Source organism: Microcebus murinus, chromosome 15, assembly GCF_040939455.1.
Source record: "Microcebus murinus isolate Inina chromosome 15, M.murinus_Inina_mat1.0, whole genome shotgun sequence".
NCBI classification, from domain to species: Eukaryota; Metazoa; Chordata; class Mammalia; order Primates; family Cheirogaleidae; genus Microcebus; species Microcebus murinus.
In genome coordinates, this window is record NC_134118.1 from 60546668 (window position 1) to 60566000 (window position 19333).

At 34.9% G+C, this 19333-nt stretch overlaps 1 non-coding gene across 1 annotated transcript; it reads left to right on the top strand.

Moving 5' to 3' along the window:
* Positions 1–3916: 3916 nt before the first annotated feature.
* On the top strand, positions 3917–3980 carry LOC142876789 (U7 small nuclear RNA). Its single transcript, XR_012923607.1, has one exon. It is a non-coding gene; the product is annotated as a U7 small nuclear RNA (small nuclear RNA).
* Positions 3981–19333: the final 15353 nt, after the last annotated feature.

The following is a 19333-nucleotide window of genomic DNA, read 5'->3' on the forward strand; positions in this document are numbered from 1 at the left end:
ACTCTGTCTCAAAATAAATAAATAAAAATTAAAGAAATAAATAAAGGTCTAAACCCCTCAAAAGTTTGTGAGGACATAAAGCAACAGAAACTCTCATATTCTTCTGGTGGAAATGTAACACATACTGCAATGGCTATAGAAAACTGGTAGTTTGTAATAAAGTTAAATATATATTTACCATATGACCCTACTATTCTATTCCTAGATTCTTTTTTTTTTTTTTTTTTATGACACAGAGTCTCACTGTATTGGCCAGGCTAGAGTGCTATGGCATCAGCCTAGCTCACAGCAACCTCAAAGTCCTGGACTCAAGCAATCCTTCTGCCTCAGCCTCCAGAGTAGCTGGGACCACAGGCAGGCACCACCATGCTTGGATAATTTTTTAGATATTTTTAGTTGTCCAGTTATTTTCTTTCTATTTTTAGTAGAGTCAGGGTTTCGCTTTTGCTCAGGCTGGTCTCTAACTCCTGAGCTCAAACGATCTTCCCACCTCCGCCACCCAGAGTGCTAGGATTACAGGCATGAGCCACCACGCCCAGCCCCCATTCCTAGGTTCTAATCCAAAAGATGTTAAAACACATTCCTACTGAAGACTTGCTCAAGATTGTTCATTGCAGCTTTGTTCATAAAATTTTTTTCAAAGTGGAATTGACCCAAAATATCTAAAAAGGAAAACATCTAGAAATAATGATGTTTCATACAGTGGAATAGTACTCAGCAATACTGATAAATGGAACAACAAGGATGACTTTCAAAATACTGTCTTAAGTTGATGATGTGGACTCAATGAAGGTAAAAATAAACAAAACAAATCTATAGTGACAAAAATCAAAACAGTGCTTGCCTTTGGGCCATGGGGATTGACCAACAGGGGGCATGAAGACACTTCCTGGGGTGATGAATATATTCTGTATCTTGATGGAGACAGTTTATATATTCATAAAAATTTATCAAGTCAGGTGAGGTGGCTCATCCCAGTGGTTCCAGCACTTTGGGAGGCTGAGGTGGGAGGATTGCTTGAAGCCAGGAGTCTGATACCAGATTGAGCAACATAACAAGATGCCATCTCTAAAAAAATTTTAAAAATTAGGCAGGCTAGGTGTTCCACGCCTTTAATCCTAGCTATTCTGGAGGCTGAGACAAGGAGAATGATTTGAGCCCAGGAGTACAAGCCTGCAGTGAGCTATGATCCTGCCACTGTACTCCAGTCTGGGTGACAGAGTGAGACTTTGTCTCTAAAAATTTAATAATAGTAATAACTTATCAGAATGAACACTCAAGATCTGTGTATATGAGGTATATGAATTTTATCTCAATAAAATATGATTTAAAAAACTAACTTGTAAACTTTATATTGCTCTTTTTCCCAAAATAAATATGAATTGATAATACTAAAACATTAGCAAAGCTTAGAAATAAAAAGTGTTCATTTTTTAAATTCATATTTCTTCACTTTAGCATAATATTACAAATTAAAATATCACTATTAAATGTCAACATGCCATTGTATGGATGGCCATTGAATTTCACTGTTTTTGTTAAAGTAGTATGTTAAAGGGTATCAACATAGATTCCTTTAAATTAGGGCTTTTGGTAAACATTGTAAAAATAAAAATCATAAGTTATCATTAAAATATTATAAATATAACTCATAAATATTATAAATGTCATAATCAACATGTCCTATTAGTTTTTACTTAAGTTATAACATTAATATTATTCACATAGAACAGTACATAATTATATTTATTTCTCTATGATTTTAAAATATGAAAGATACCACATCAATATATCTCCTTTAAAAAGTGATATAATTATATTTTTTTCAATTCCATTAAAATCATCCAAACTTACAACTTGATGCTCATTGAAATTTTGACCAATACTTTAAGTTTGAAAACAGATGTTTGGGACCAAAGATGCTGTCTCTTAAATTTATGAAACAAATTATCACTAACAGAAAAGAAAAGAATGATTTCACTTTGCCAGGACATGTTTTCACTTATATTTTTTCATTGCCCACAAGTATAATCTGATTGATAAAACCATTAATTGTGAAATACTGATTAACTTTTAAGAAACAAAGCATGAAGTTGCAAGATTTTATTTTCCACTAAATAGGCATGATCCTAATATCCATGGTTTGATATGCAAGACAGGAAAGAGTCTTTCCTGGAGTAGTGTTTAGAACTAATGTTAACAAAATTATAATACCTATTTTAACTGAAATTATTTTATACATCATTATTGTAATTGCCCAGGTAATTTTAAAATGTACATTTCTAAGTTCTCAGTAAAAATGAAATCATCTGGAAAAAATTAGAAGAAAGTGAACAAAAATCTGCAAAGGAAAAGCTACATAGAAAGAGGCATGACAGGGTAAATAAGCTAGATTTTTTTTCAAATGCAGATGATTTTATAATATTTAAATTCATATATATGATAACTAAATTGTTAGGCATAAAAGAGAATAACCCTTAAAAGACAAGCAGTCACATTCTCCAAATATTCAATATGGGTCCTCTGTTCCAGTATGTTATTATGACCATTCCAAATTTCTTGTACTTTAGAGGACATATCATAAATTCTGTTATAATTTCTAATAAATTAATTGCCATACTTATAAAAGCAAGCCTTCATAGTAATACTTAAAGCAAGCAATTTTGTCACCTTTAAAGAAAACCCTCTTTAGCTTTAGTGTTGATATTATTACCCAGTTTTCTCTTCTAACAGCATTCAAAATTAATGGATCTTAGAAAGCCTAAAGTCCAATGTTAGGATGCTTTTAACATTGCCATATCTAGCAAGTTTTCTTTAAACTAAGTAACACATTTTTCATAAGGTGTGTTTTCCTGGCCAAGACTAAAGTATGAGCCCTATTTACATTTAAATTGCATATACATTTGATTTCCTACATTTCTAGCAACCATTATCATCTTTTAATACAGAATATTTCCATCTTGTTAGTAACCAATATTTGCAGTGAATAATTTTATCTGAGAATTTTGTTTAGTTTCTCACACTTTACCATGAAATAGTCCCAATATATGAAATAACACTTTGACTTTTTGAGAACATTATGCACTGTTTATTGCAAATATCTTCCCACTTTAACCTCACATCAAGTAACATAGGAAGGAAAGAAAACTGAAAGTAAGGTATCAGGCATGAAAGTCACATTTTCTTGGCAGATTTTTAATTTAGCTTCTTAATCTTAATGTGAGATAAATGATACAATTCTCACTGCAGGCATTACATTACCATTCCAATGCATCATTTTCCTGGTAAATGTTTGAAAGCATTGACAACAACATTGATCAGTAGCTGAGGGGGGCAGTTCTTTAATGAACACAGGTTGTCCAGACCCTCAATCACACATCTCTTCCCAAAGGCAGCCCCTGGGGTGGCCGGTGACCCCTGCAGGGGACTCAGATCTTCTTGTTCAGCATTTCCAAACATGTTAATCAAGGTGGTGTCTTTACTGAGGCTGTGATTCTGTGCCATGCCAAAAAAAGAGAAGAAACAATGCAGTTTCAATCTTGTCTGTCCCTCGAGTCTGTCTTCAAAAATTAAAGCTCTATCATATTAGTGAACATATGGAGTTGACATTGAATTTGACTTTTTTAAGAATATTAGTGTAAGATATAATATTTTATTTTCAGGGCCTTGGGGGAAATTACGATGGTTTGACAGTTCAATTATATTATAGCCAGAAGTGTTATTGTGGGTGAATCATCTAAAGATTTGTAAGCAATTTTAATATCTGAGGAATGGAAAACAATAAATGTTAAGTAAATGGAGTGCTCATCAGGTAACAACTGTTATTAAATAACAGATGGATACAGACAACTTTTTTCTGATATATTATGGCATAAAAAAGAGGCATTGGAGAAAATCGGTAAAGAACATGAACTCCAAGTGCTACAGCTCTTTTAGAATTTGTCTAGCAGGTTTTCTGGTTTTTCACCAGAAACTCCTCCCCCCAAAGGAGAAAAAGAAAGCAATAAAACAAAAACAAAAACAAAAAAAGAACATAAACTCCAGCATGAAATTGCCTGATTTTATATCGTAGCACTAACTCCTCTTAGCTGTGCAACTTTCATCAGGCATCTTATTCTGTCTGGATCTCAGTGTATTCATCTACAAAATAGAAACAATACTTGTAGTCAACTCTTAAGGCTGTTGTAAAGACTAAATTGGATGGTGTACATACAGCAAAGTACCTGACATGGCCATAAATAATTATAAATAAATTGTATTTGTTTTTATATTACCTAGTACTTTCAAAGTATAAAGTTTACATCATATATCTTGATTGTTTTTAGACTGATATTAAATAAATAGTATACTTTCCTTCATTTATTAATATATAAAAGAATAAACTTTATACCCACTCATCATAATAGTTTTTAGACAGATATATAGCTTGATTTAACTCTAAAAACTTAATCTCAGTAATTTATGTTCTTAAAAATTAAATTATGCTGCAGGAGGGCCATTAAGAAGCATCTATTCTTCCAAGTTTCCTAGAAACCTCTGTTATAAGAAAACCAGGGATAAATTCACCCTTGCTTTCCCTGATTTTCTCATTCCAAGCACTACTACCATACTATGTAAGCATTATATATATATATATATATATATATATATATATATATAATGCTTATTTAAAGTACAAATTAAATTTTCTGCATTTTCTACAATTAAATTTGTTTATTTGCATCAACACTGATAAAATACAGTGGTGTTAACGTTTTCTGTATACACAGTCAAGTATTGAGAATGTCCAATAACTTTAATGCATGATAAATATATTACATATGATTCAACTACCATGAATGAATTTGCCAAAATTTGGTTCTTCAAAATATATTGACTAAGTGGCAGATTAGCCATCATCAATGGTAGGTCCAGAGAAGGACCCTCTGAAAGAGCTCTGTCCCCAGGGAAGTTGGTAGACATCCTCCTAGGCATATTCCCTGAATTTGAAACTACTTGGTAATGAAGAGTTTGCAGACTTTTACCAGGTCATTCTTCTGATATCCAAATCCATCCTTCCTTAAGTCTGAATTTTGTCCAGTCAGTTGATAATTTAATGCACTTGCCAAACATCTTTCACTTTTTATCACCATTGATCTTTCCTTGAGGTTTCTCATCTTCTTCCATGGGGTTCATACTGAATGTGTAAGATTCAAGTAAGATCCTGGAAAGCATTTCAGTCTCTGAGCTTCTCATCATCAGTGGCTGTCCTTCTCAACCTCGACTACCTGCTCAATGTATTCCTTGCACAGACAGCCTTTGCCAATGGTGATTATAATTCTTGCTTTATTGCCTATATTCTGATTCACCACAGACAGCTTAAGGAAGCCACTGGCATTAGCATCAAAGGTGATTTAAACCTGGCCTAGAATGTCAAACTTTTGAAATAAATTTTTCACTTCATTATTGCCTCCTCATATTTATAAATCCAAATGGTCATCAAAATGGAAAGTGAAAGCCCATGTCTCCTAGGAGAAAATGGGACATTATACTTGACCAGAGCAATCACCTTCACTATCTATTATTTTGAACTATTTGAAATTTATCACAGTAATGTAACATTGGTTAAGCTCTAAATATCAACCAATGTAATGCGCCATAATAGTAGAATAAGAGATAAAACTTACATGATCATCTCAAAAGATGCAGAAAATGTCTACGGCAAAATCTAACACTGTTTCATGGCTCAGGCCTTCAATAAACTAAGAATAGAAGGCAACTTTATCAAGCTTATAGAAGATATTATGAAAATTTCCAGCTAAACTCATTCTTAATGGTGAAAGTCTGAATGTTTCCCTCCAAGTAGCAAGAAGAAGACAAAGACATATGACCGTACTACCTTTATTCAGCATCGTACTGGATTTCTAGCCAGAGCAATTAGGAAAGAAAAAGAAAAAAAATAAGACATACAATTATAAAGGAAAAAATAAGACTATTTATTTTCTCAGGTGACATAACCTTGTCTATAGAAAGTCCTATGGAACCCATAAAACAATTAGAAACCCACCTAACAATTATTGGAACTCATAAGCTCCTAAGTTCACCAAAGTTACAGTATGTGAGATCAATAAAAAATCAATTTGTGGAATTTTGTATAAGTAATGAGTAATTTGAAAATGAGATTAAGAAAAGAATTACATTTACATTAGGAACAAAACAATGAGGAAAAATATAACAACAGAATTGTAAGACTTTTACACAGAAAAAAAATTTTAAGTGGAAAAAAATGAAAGATAACCTAAATAAATGGAAAGACCAACTAGTGTTCATGGATCAGAAGACTCAATATTGGTAAGATGGCAATATTCCCCAATAGATTTACTGATACAATGCAATCTCTATCAAAATCCTAGCTTTTCTTTGTGCATAAGTTGACAAGATGATCTCAAAATTCATGTGGAAATGGAAGAGGCCCAAAATATCCAAAATAATCTTGAAGAAAAACAAAGTTGACAGACTCACACTACCTAATTTCAAAATTAACTACACAGCTGTAATAATCAAGACAGTGTGGTACTAGCAGAAAGGACAGACATAGAGTATAGTTCAAGGGGAGAGATTTAAAAATCCAGAAATAAACTTATACATTTATGGTCAATTGATATTTGAAAAAAAATGCCAAGATAATTATTGGGGAAAGAAAAATCTTTCCAATAAGTATTATGGTATGGAGACAACTGGACAGCCACCTACAAAAGAGTCAAGTTAGACCTTACCTAACACCACATATAAAAATTGAGTCAAATTATATCAAAGAGTTAAAACTATAAAACTCTTAAAAGAAGGAAAACATAGGCATATATCTTTGTGGCCTCAGATTAGGATTTTTTTATGACATTAAAGCAAAACAAATAATAAAAATAATGGATAAAATAAAAGCTTTTGTGCCTCGTAGAAAACCATCAATGAAGTAATAAACAAACTACAAAATGGGAGAAAATATTTGCCAATCATATATTTGATTTTAAAAACTGTATCAAGTATTAAGAACTCTTACAATTCAACAGTGAAAGATCATAACCCAATTAAAAAGGGACAAAGTATTTTCTGAATAGACATTCCTTTAAAGATGATATATGAATTACCAATAAATACTGAAAATATTCCCAGCATCATTAGTTCTTAGGTGAATGCCAATCAAACTCACACTAAGATGCCACTTCATATCTATTAGAATAGTTATCATTAAAATGATAAAGAAAAACAAGCATTGGCAAGGATGTGGAGAAATTGGAACCTCATGCACTGCTGATGGTAAGTAAAGTAAAATGGTATAGTCACTTTGGAACATAGTTTGGCAGTTCCTCAAACAATTAAACATAAAGTCACCATAGGATTCAAGTATTTAATTGGGATACACACCTGGGAGAAATGAAAACGTGTTCCCATAAAGAGTTGTTCATAGCAAAATTATTTATAATAGACAAAAAGTGGAAATAAGTCAAATGTCTATCATTTATATAAATAGATAGATATAGATAATAAATAGATAAATATATCATTTATATAAATAGATATCTATTTATGTAAATAGATATTAAATAAATAGATAAATAAAATATGGAATAAATAATGGAATATCTTGACAATAAAAATAAGGAAGTACCCATACATGCTATAACATAGATGAACCTCAAAAATGTTATACCACACAGAAGAAGCTAGTCACAAAAGAACACATATCATGTGATTCTATTTATTTAAAATGTCCAAGATACACAAATCCACAGAGACACAAAGCAGATTAAGAGTTTGTCTAATTTGAGGGTTGAAAGAGAAGGACAGCGGAGGAGATGGGGTTTGCAAAGTGACTGATAATGGGTATTAGATTTCTTTCTGGGGTGACAAAAATGTTTTATTAAAACCAGATTATGGTGATAAGTGCACAACTCTTTGAATATACTAAAACCTATTGAACTGTATACCTTTTAAAACATGCTGAATTGTACATAGGTCAATTTTATGGAATGTAAACTGCATCTCAATAAAGCTAAATCTTTTTTTTTTTTTTGAAAAATGAGTTTCAAAAAAGAAATAAATGCATCTCTTATTTTGTAGTTCACAAATTACTTTCATACTATGGCATATCTACTTGTTTATGGTATCCAATTGCTATCCACACAGAGCCTCTCCTAATATGATGTTAACACCTTTTTAAAAGCATATTATAAAGTGGAATACTGCATTCTCACATCAGTGCTCTACATTAGGCATAGCAGAGCCTTTTCCCCAAATGATTTTTTTCTGCATAGAGTGGTTCACTGAGTGGTTACTGATTCAAATGACTATCTTTGATTTAACATGCAGACTTCCCTGTAAAATCTACTTTCAGATGTTTACAAGGCGTGAAATGTCTTTCACATTATCATATTCTCCTTCATTAGGTGCATTTGAGAAAATGCAACAAGGCATGCCAGATCCTCAGGCCAGCATGCACTTTTCCTGCGTGATAGCCCAGGCTGTTCCCTTACAACTGAAAGTCACTGAATGTGATGAAGAAAATCCCCCATTGAAGGAACACAGCTATTTCTTTCCCCAATGTAAAGCAGATTCAGGAAGGCTGAAATGTTGGCATGGAATGAATCATAGCGTGCATTTGAGAAACTCTATCCTCACTATTGATTTGAGAACCCTTTGACCATCCAATAAACAATAATTCTGATAAACAGTAAATCTTTATTAAGCACTTACAAAATGCCAGGCACTATTCCAAATGTTTCACATGCATTGCTGAATTAATTCTCACATATAAACTAAAATCAAAATCCTAAGTCCCCCAACAAACTGAATGGACCCCCCCACTCCTGGATAACAGGACCCTAGAAAAACCTTTAAAAATTGAGTTTCTGGCCGTGCCAGGAAGGCGGGTAGAACATGCTTCATTAGTCCCTCTCCTTTGTGGAGTTTAGACACAACAACTGACAAGCATTAAAGTTAAAATAGAGAAAACAGACTCTTTGTGGCAATAAGATACCAAATTATAAACAAGACCTAAGGCAATGCCAACCAAGAGTTAAGTCATGCTTACAGGCCATCAATCTTGCTAAACAGGTCATTTGAGCCAGTCCTTATCTTAACTTCAACATTCTTAACTTCAACACTGGCTCCAAGTTCTAGGTAGAGACTTACTCCTTTTACCAATTGCAAATTAAAGAATCTGTGAATCCACCTACAACCTGTGAGCTCCATGCATCAAGCTATCCCACTTTTTGGAGCCAAACCCATGTATTCCTTCCACATGCTGATTTATGTCTTTGCCTGTAACTCCTGCCTCCCTAAAATATATAACGTCAAACTGTAATCTGACCGCCTTGGGACCACTGACTCAAGGCTTCTTGAATTTGTGTTTTCACTGGGCCATGGTCACTCATATTGGCTCAGAATAAATCCTTAAAATATTTTACAAAGTTTGGGTTTTTGATTAATACATACAAAAGTATGAGCAGATATTATTACCATTTTAGAAGTGAGGAATTAGTGACACAGATAAGTTATTAGCTAAAAAACCCTATGTATAAATTGGATAGGTATAGATGATAAGATATAGACATAGACACATTGTTTAAACAATATAGAATTTCTAATATGTTTGAAAATTATGTGCCTATCTTAAACCTTGTAATGTTTTACTTTTATTTACAGATTTATTCTACTATGGAAGGTCTAGTATTTTCTCCATATGTTCAAGTTCATAGCTTTAGGTAAGTAAAGTTAAATTTTTCATATGAAAAATTCTTTTTAAACTAATACATTTTTGTCAGCATGCGAATGTGTCCTTGGGGTCTTGCAAACTACTACACCATTTGGACTAATTTTCGATGTGATTCAACAAACTAAAGTACTATTTAAAAATGAAGATCAAACTGAGGACTGAACCCTGATCTTTTTCTTTGCCCAGAAAATTCCTTTCTAAGAGGTCCTGGTGAGTTACACCTACAAATGATAAAATCTCAGTAAGCAGGTTTTTATGACTGTTGTTTATAAAACAGGTTGTTTATAAAAAACAGGTTGTTTTTAAATGAGATTTTACAGTTTGTAGGATGTGACTTACTGGCCTCTTAGTAAGGAATTTGGCTGGTAAAAGAAAAAGATCAGAATTCAGTCCTCAAAGTGCTTAGTCTGAAAATAGGTCATGCTGTGCGTTTTTCAAAAATCCTAGAGAGGAAATTTGTTAAACATAAAGACTTCGATTTTATAGCATCTTAGAAATCATATTGTTGGGGCTCAGATAAGCACACCCCAAAAAGAAAGCCTCAGAAGCAAACATTTCTCTCTGACCTTCTGTCCTCCTGCCTCGCAGTTCCATTCTTCCCCAAGGCTAGCCATAGAAACTAGAATCCCTCTTCCCTAAGATGGGTCATGGAAACCAGAACCCCTTTTCCCCAAAGCCAGACATAAAACCTAAAAATATTACTCTAACTTTCCTTCCACCATTCTGTGTAAAAACTAGCCATAAAGAAGTTCTCTGATCTACCTTGTCTGACTGCAGGTCATAAGACCCCTATTCCAGGGAGGGCCTGTCCCACACCCAGAAGGAAGGATGCTGCTCAGAGGGGCCAAGAAGAATCTAGACAGACAGGCCTTGCTGGGTTTCCTCACCCAGTCTATTAGCATTAGACATGCCCTTTTGTCCAATCACATTTCTACATGGCTGCCCATACTTTGTTGAATCTAAACATAAAATGAACAATTCCCCCCACATCTTTAGGTCTTCATGCTGAAGCCTCCTATGCATACATGTTAAATAAGTTCGTATGCTTTTCCTCCTATTACTCAATCCTCCTCCTGTCCCTGATTTTCCACAAACCTGCAAGGGGTCAAGGGTCTTGGCCCCCACACTATTAAACTCTTAGAGTTTAAATCTATATAAAAATAAATTAACAGAAGCAAATGCAGTACATATTTTACCAAGAGGTATGGCAATTACCACATAGAACTCTTGTCTTGCCTTTCTGCAAGTGAGCAGAGTTCCAAGGATAACCAATCTGATTTAATTTTGTTCACCTCAATCACAAAGTTCATTTTATGAATTGGGCTCAGTAAAAATCTTAAGAAATGGGAATTTAAGTGGATGAATTCAAATAACCTTCTGTCTTGGCTCCTTGGGGGTTTCTTTAGTCAGTTTCTAATGCCTCTGGGAAACATGCTGAGCTAAAAGTTGTCAAATCAAGTGCAATAAGACCTGGCTGTAAATTGTTTGAAATTGACTGCTTTTGAGTCCTCAAGGACCAGGTGAATAACAGAGATTAAGGTTTTATAACTAGATTATAAGATTCCTATGGGAAATATAAGATGTAGGAATTATAATCAATAGATATGATCTTTTTTTACAGACTTCTCTAGCTTCTTTCCAAAAATAGCTAAGATAAAACAATTAATCCTAGAAAAAGAAGGCTAACTATTCCCTAAAACCACATTCCATGGCAGATTTTGAATACCGCATTATCAAATATGGGTGATTTGGGGAACATTACCATCACAAAATTGATAAAATTTATTTCATTTTATTTATTTAGTATTACTCTGCTCTTGATTGACTTTACATAAATAGCAAATTGTGCCATTGCTTTTACAAGGGGCTTACAAAGATTTGCTGAGATTTATGATACTTTTAATGAAAATCCCTATGAAAAACTTTTTAAAGTGTTTCAATATAAAAATAGAAAAATATGCAATACACCAAGTGGTGATTTAAGAACAGATTAATAATGTAAATAAAACTCATTTCATCTTAGTAAATATTTCTGCATCCTCAGTATCTAAGATACAACATGAAACCAAAAATATTAGTTGAGTAAATATTTAAAAATTAGGAAAATTATGCAACTTTATAAGAATGTGGAAATCTGGGATATCTAACTGTAAAAATTGGCATATAAGGGAAATACAAATACATGAAGAGCACTCTCTAAATATAGCTGATATCTATAATTTATTAGATAAGAAAAAAATCCAAGACGGGGCCTATGAAGTATGGGAGTCCAAAATACCAATCCTGGGCTAGAATGTAGAAGTGACTTCTCAAATGATCTCAGTGAGGTTATAATGCCTGAATAGAGCTCTTATCCCTGCAGCCTCTTCTGTACATAATTTAGTGTATGATGTCTAATACCTAAGAAATGAATTTGGCTTGTGTTTTTTAACTCATGTAATAAAATGATGGGAGAGTCTGTTCATTTATTCAATCAATAAATATTTGTTGAGAACCTACTAGGCTCTATACACTGTCTTAATATTAAATAAGACACACATTTCTGTAGAAACATATATATTTATTTGTTGAAAGCAGAAAGAGTTGCATGATTCTCGGAGCACTGAAATTGTAGAGAGATACCAGAAAAAGTCACACTGTCTTCACAGGTGAAGTGACTTTCTTTTTCTTTCCCCCAAATGGATTCTAGTACTATCTCTTTCCATAAATGTTTACTACCTTACCCAGCCATGAATGGGGGATCATAAATTGGAAAATTGGGCTAAACTGTTACTTTTTCTTAGAGAGTGTATTTCTTCAGAAATGTATAGATGTCATGGAATTATTCAGATATCTTTATGTCAGCCTCATACCACTGAACTTTAATCTCCTTAAATAAACTAGCTTTAAGGAGGACTATTGAAGCACAATTTGTTGCCTGGAATAAAAAATGATTTCTGACTTGTATGGTTTTCCCACATCTCTACTATAAAATATTTTCAATAACTATCTTTATATAAGTCAGTGGCTTTACAAGTACACCGTGGACAATGTGTAAAGAGTAAAATTCTCCCAACAGTATATGGCCTCTTCACTGATGTTTGGCAGTAATTGTCAGCTGCAACTGATCTGATGTTCCTCCTCAGTGTACAAGGGCACAGTTTTTTATCTCCAAGAATTCAATCATGCAACAAGCTATAGCTTATTGGAGGAAAAAAAAAAAATCTAGGTTTTCTTGTTAAATCACATCATGAAAAATGTTCCAGATTTACAATTTGAGAAAAAAAAAATGTAATCTTTATTATAGTTATGAATATAAGACAAACCATTTAGAAATATCTTATCCCTTACTCCAGTTCTAGGGTCTCATTTTGGACAATCTCAATCAATCTCTAGAATAATATCTTAAATCATGATTTCCACATGGTCATTCACATTACTCATAACGTACTATTAATGAGGTTTTCCAATTGCTCCCTGATGACATTCTGTTTCCAAAACAATGTAGGATTTTCAGATGAACAATGAAAATTTTGTTGCCTACGGGAATACTTTTGCTGAGTGTATTAATTCTATATGCTGTTATATAGAAGATACTAGTGTAAAATATTTTTCTCAAAATATTTTATATTAAAATAGAGAGTAATCTCACAAATTATAACAACAAGCCAGAATTCTACTGGAAAATGAGAATGATATAAATGAGAATTGACGAAGTAGAAAATTCTAATTTGTAGTGAAGTTTTGAAAGGATACTCAAGTGTATTAACCCCACTCATTCGATTAGCCCACATTAAGTAGAAAAATATCATCTACTGCTAGTGAGGACTGAAGAGGCATTCTCTTTTCTAAGAAATGTGCATTGTACTAGCTATTTTGGAATGTAATTAGGTGATGTCTATTAAAAGTTAAAGCATATATATCTTTAACATCTTCACTCCTGGGGAACTATAACATAGAAATAAATTTCCAAGTTTTAAGAATTTTCGTATAAAAATGCTTAATGCAGCATTATTTGTAATGTTAAAAAACTAGAAACAATGTAAATGCCCTTCAGTGGGAAAATAGTTGTGGTGTATACCCACCGTGAAATATTATACAGCCACAAAAAAGAATGAGTTAGAGCTATATTAGCTGACGAAGAAGATCTTCCATAATGCATTGTTGAGTGACAGAAGTGAAAAAACAGAGTCAGTATAAGGTTTATAATCTCCTCTAAAAAGCAAACAGCAACAGGAAATGTGTGTGCTTTTATTTTAGATATAACAGTATTTAATTGGAGAAAGATATAAAAGAATCACACTAAGTGGGTAATACTGTTTCATGGAAATTTTAGTGCCAGATGGGAGAATGTAAGAAGAGAGAGAAAATGAAGAAGTTATAAAAAAAATGTAAAACTGCTTATAAAGATAAATAAAGGTACACGAAAGCAAACCTATGTATATATTATTGCACTTGTCTAAAAGTTTTCATTTGTGCAAATATTTTATCAAAAATTAAATTTAAAAAAGGTTATAGGAAAGAATGATCACCAAAACAATATCATTGACTTTACATGATTCATATCTCTTTTCTTATTAAAAAATAATAAAAGAAAAAAACACTGGTTCTCCCATACTCATATTCCTGTAATTATACATTGACATTGTTTCTAGTTTCTTAACACTATGAATAATAATGTATTAAACATTTTTATACATAAATTATCTCCTATAATTAAGAGATAATGAGATGAATTTAAATTACCGTTTTTAAATAATAGGGAGAAAAATAAGTTTGAACCCCATTGCTTATGCTGAACACTGAAAGTGATTTTAAGATATCCTAAAATTCCCAAAGCAAATTTAATTTTAACACAAACGTAATTTAAATATATATGCTATTTTAACAGACTAGAGGTATTAGAAAATTAAGCCTCAATAAGGCATCCCAGGTGCAAAAGTTTGAATCACTGCCTTAAATTTTTAGCTTCATTACACCCTTCTGAGAAATATTGAGTCTCCCCAAGCTGGATAGAATTATATAGACACTACCAGCTAAATAATGTGAAAATTTCTAAATTCACAGACACATTATGAGATATTATTCACTCAAATTTTTCTTTACATATTTGAGACTTTGCTCAGACATAACAAAACAAGGGAACAGGTAGCACATGCATCTTGATGGATAAACTAAAAAACTGTTGATCTCTAATAATTTGTCTACTGTCTCAGTGGACATATATATGAGGGAATGATCTTTTTAAGTTGAATCCAAGAAAATATGGTGCCACTTCATTTTAGGAAACCATCACCGAACAGGAAGACTCTCTTTTTTTAGTTTAAAAGTCACTCTGTGCATTCTATAATGGGGGGTGTGAGCAGTTTGTTGGGTCAGTATATTGAATTACTTCTCCTCTAAACAGTTCAATGTCTGGGCCCCAGTTCCCAGGCATGACACCTGCTGAAACAGCCAGAGAATGTGTGTCAAAAGGAAATCCTGCCAGAGATGAGAAGGGTAACTGCCTTTCTAATCTATGCCCATTCATTTTGTTTGCTATCCCACATCATAGTTCTCTGAAAGACAAAGTCGAATGGAGAAGAAAATTGGAATGGCTGGAATTTTTATTCCCTTTGACTCTTTAAGAATATTTTATCTGAAGAAACGAACCTTAGGGGAGTGTTGGATGAGTGAGGGGTTTTGGCAAATGGAGATTACAAAGACTGTTACATAGTAATATAAAGAAGGGAATGTAGGGTGGAGAATGTAATGATACAAATAATTTAAAAAGCTACAAATTAGCACATTTAGAAAAAACATAGTCTCACATCTATACACTAATTTCTCTCCCTGTATTCTGTTTATCTGCTTGTGGGTGATTTTCTTTCTCTCTCTCTCTCCTTTTTTTTTTTTTTTTTTTTTTTATCTAGGGGTCAGGGGTGTTGAGTTTCTCCTAGAGACCATTTTTTGCTGGCTCCTTTGTAACCCAGGGAAAATTAGGGCTGTTGTAAACTTTTACTCCACCCAAGAGAGCCCCACGATTGTAGTCAATCCTCAAAATAGTGACCAGAAATACGGTGTGAATAAAAAGATCAATTGCTTTGGCTGTGTTGACAAAGCCATTTATTCTCAAAAAAACAAAATAAAATGTATCTCTTCTGTGGTCTAGCCATACTGTGTGATGAGTTTTTATCTTGGTAGCACACACACTACATAAGGAGCAAATTGGTAGCCACATGTTTACAGAAATTCTGCTTAGCTGCCCAAGCTGATTTACCTTGCAAACAGGTACAAAAAAAATCTGCCTGGAAAAATATCCATAATGGCCTGCAAATGTCTCCTTCTCATACTTTTCCCCAAAGGCCTCATTGCTAGTGGGGCTGAGGACGAGCTGAGACTCCTCTCAACCCCTCCCCACCCCCACCGATACACACGCACAGACGCACAATCACCAACTTTCTAGTTGAAATAGTTTATTTGGGGATAGTGCCACTTTTCCCCAGATGGATCAAAGCTATTTATAGTTAATGTAATTACCCCAGGAAGTTAGATAGACTTGAGCCTCTGTAGAGTTCTAAGAGAAAACTGAGCCATTTTTCCTACTCTTATACTCAACACTGAATACTTCGCCTCTGGTCACCAAAATGTATGTGTGAGTTTTTCCCTACCAACAACCACTCAGTTCTCCAGCAGACATCAGCTGAGTGTCCTATGATTTAACTCAGTCCTGGCACTACCTAAAAATAGTGTCAGATCCCGCAGGTTGGGGGCTCAGCCCCACAAGACTGCTCCTCCACTTCAGATGCCAATGCTCAGCCCCAGGCTGTACCTATATATTGGGTTCCCACAACCTCCTCTTCGGGTTTGATTCATTTCTTAGAATGGCTCACAGAACTCAGGGAAACACTTTACTTGTGTTTAACTATTTATTACAAAGGATATTACAAAGGACACAGATGAACAGCCTGATGGGAGAGATGGATGGGGTGAGGTGTATGGGAAGGGGCACGGAGTTTCCACGCCCTTCCAGGAAGCCACCTTCCAGGAACTTCCACGTGCTCAGTAATCCTAAAGCTCCCTGAACACTGGGTTTTCATAAAGAATTCATTAGGTAGAAATGGTTGATTACATCATTAGCCATTGGTGAGTGGCCCAGCCTTCAGCCCTTCTCCCCTTCATGGAGGTTGTGGGGTGAGCATGCAAGTCTCAACCCACTCATCAGCCCCTGACCTTGCTGGTGAGCAGCCTCCATCTCGAAACTACTTAAGGGCCCCCCAGCCACCAGTCAACTCATTAGCATACCAAAGACACTCCTATCACTCTAGAAATCCCAAATGCTTTAGAAGCTATGAGCCAGGAACCAGGGACAGAGACCAGATTTATAGTTCTTATTATATCACAATATTGCAGAGTTCCATTCTTCCATCAATTACATCAGATTATGTTTTCTCTAGAGTAGGACCAAGTCTTTTGTTCACAAGGGGAATGGACTCTCCTTCCATGAAATTAGACTGTTTTGTCTTAAAGAAAAATAGATTCAACATTTGCTATTGTCAAATATCTTTGCTCTGAAGTAACTTGAGAAGAAACCAATATCAGTCCTCACAGATAAAGAAATAAAACAGAAATCAGGAAAAAAACAACAACAACGCACTCATGGTCCAGAGTCCATGTAGCCCACTGTGGGGGCAGTAGGAGACCTTCGTTTGCATCCAGATGAAGCTGAGATGGCTGTGGTTGGACAGACAGTAAATAGCCCCCAATGCCCAGGCACCGGGACTTCCTTCTTCTGGGAACACCTGAGCGTGAAGATGGTGGGGATGTGAGAATGGGCTGAGCACAGATGACAGGTGACTGGGGAGACACCGAACAAGGGCAGGAGCAAAGGAATATCGAGGTGGAACACTCTCTAGAAGCCCAGACTGTGAGTTTCTACTCTTTCCCCACTCTGCGGATGTTTCAAGGGAATGGATCCGTGAGACACAGTTACATTTCCCATCTAGAATTAGAATTATACACTTTTGATATGTTTACCTCAGTCTTCAGAAAAAAAAAAAAAAGAAACACTTAAATCTTCTCAGTTTATGACTGTGATGAAGACAGGTGTGGGGAAAATGGGGTTTGCTTCCTTGCCACCTCCTGAAGTTTCACCCAAGCAGAACGAAGGGTTCACTGTCCCTCCTCTCTTGAGGACCACTAGAGAGAACTGCAGACCGGCCACCAAATCTCCACGCCAAGCTCGAGGAGGCCCCTTCCTGGCCAAGAGTGGCATAAGATGCCCAAGAGACAGGAAGGAAGGCCCTGCCCCAGCTACCTCAGCCCTTCTGAACTCCTTTAGTGTCTCTGTGCAAAAAGCCTCAGGTGCTGCTTAAGGAGAATCTGTATTTGTTCAAATCCAATCACAAAACATGCAACAATAAAATCACGTGTTAAGCTAGTTTTGTTAGATTAGAAATTAAATTGTATTTTGAAACGTTCGATACTATTTAAAACTATGACATGTTATACAAAATTAAAACCTCTGTGGAAATTTAAACTAGTAGGATCCAAATATTGAAACCAGTAACACTAATCAAGTAGTCTTTTTTATATTGACAATTAAAAGTGGAATAAGAAAGCTACTTTTATGGATATTTTTGGTACTAAGAAAACAATACCCCAACACAAAGGCCTCTGAAGCAGTCTCAGAAGCAAAAGTTTTCCTCTGATCTTCTCCTGTCCTCCTCTCTCTCAGCCCCATCCTTCCACCAGGCTAGCCATAGAAACCAGAACTCCTTTTCCCCAGAGCCAGCCATAAAACCTAAAAATAGTACTTTTAACTTTCCTTCCACCTTTCTGTGTAAAATTGGCCATAAAGAAATTACCTGACCTACATTGTTTGATTGTAGGGCGTAAGATTCCATTCCAGAGAGGCCCTGCCCCACACCCACAAGGAAGGGTGCTGCTCAGAGAGACCAGAAAGAATCTAGGCAGACAGACCTCACTGGTTTTCCCTGCTCAATCTATTAGCACTAGATCTTACCCTTTTTATCCAATCACATTCCACGCAGCTGTCTGTACTTTGTTGAAACTAAGCATAAAAATGGAGAATTTCCCCTGTGTCTTTGGGTCTTTATTCTGAAGGTTCCCAAGTCATACAAAACTATGATCAAATAAATTTGTATGCCTTTCTCCTAGTAATCTGCCTCTTGTCAGTGATTTTCAGTGAACCTTCAGAAGGTGAAGGGGAAACTATCCCTCAGTCCCTGTAGAATCTTTGGTATTACATACTAAGGAACATCTGATGTGATTATTTGTACAGCAAGATTGAGCAGCAGCATGGGTCCCTCCTGCATGATTCTAATGATGATAAGAAATATTCACAAAGGATGACACGTCTCCATTTCACAGACGAGAAAGCTCAAGGCGAGTGAGAAGCTGACTTAGCAAAGGCTGCTTTGACAGCATCTTTAGATACGCCTGTCCAGATGGCATTAACAGTCTCCCCATCTCAGAGCAGGGCACAAAGTGACTATTTGTTAACCCCATCACTAATTGCTGGCTGAACTGCTACAGTGTGCATGATAGAGGTGCTCTTAAGTCATTGAACTAACACCCCAAGCTGAAGCCTGCCATGTGACT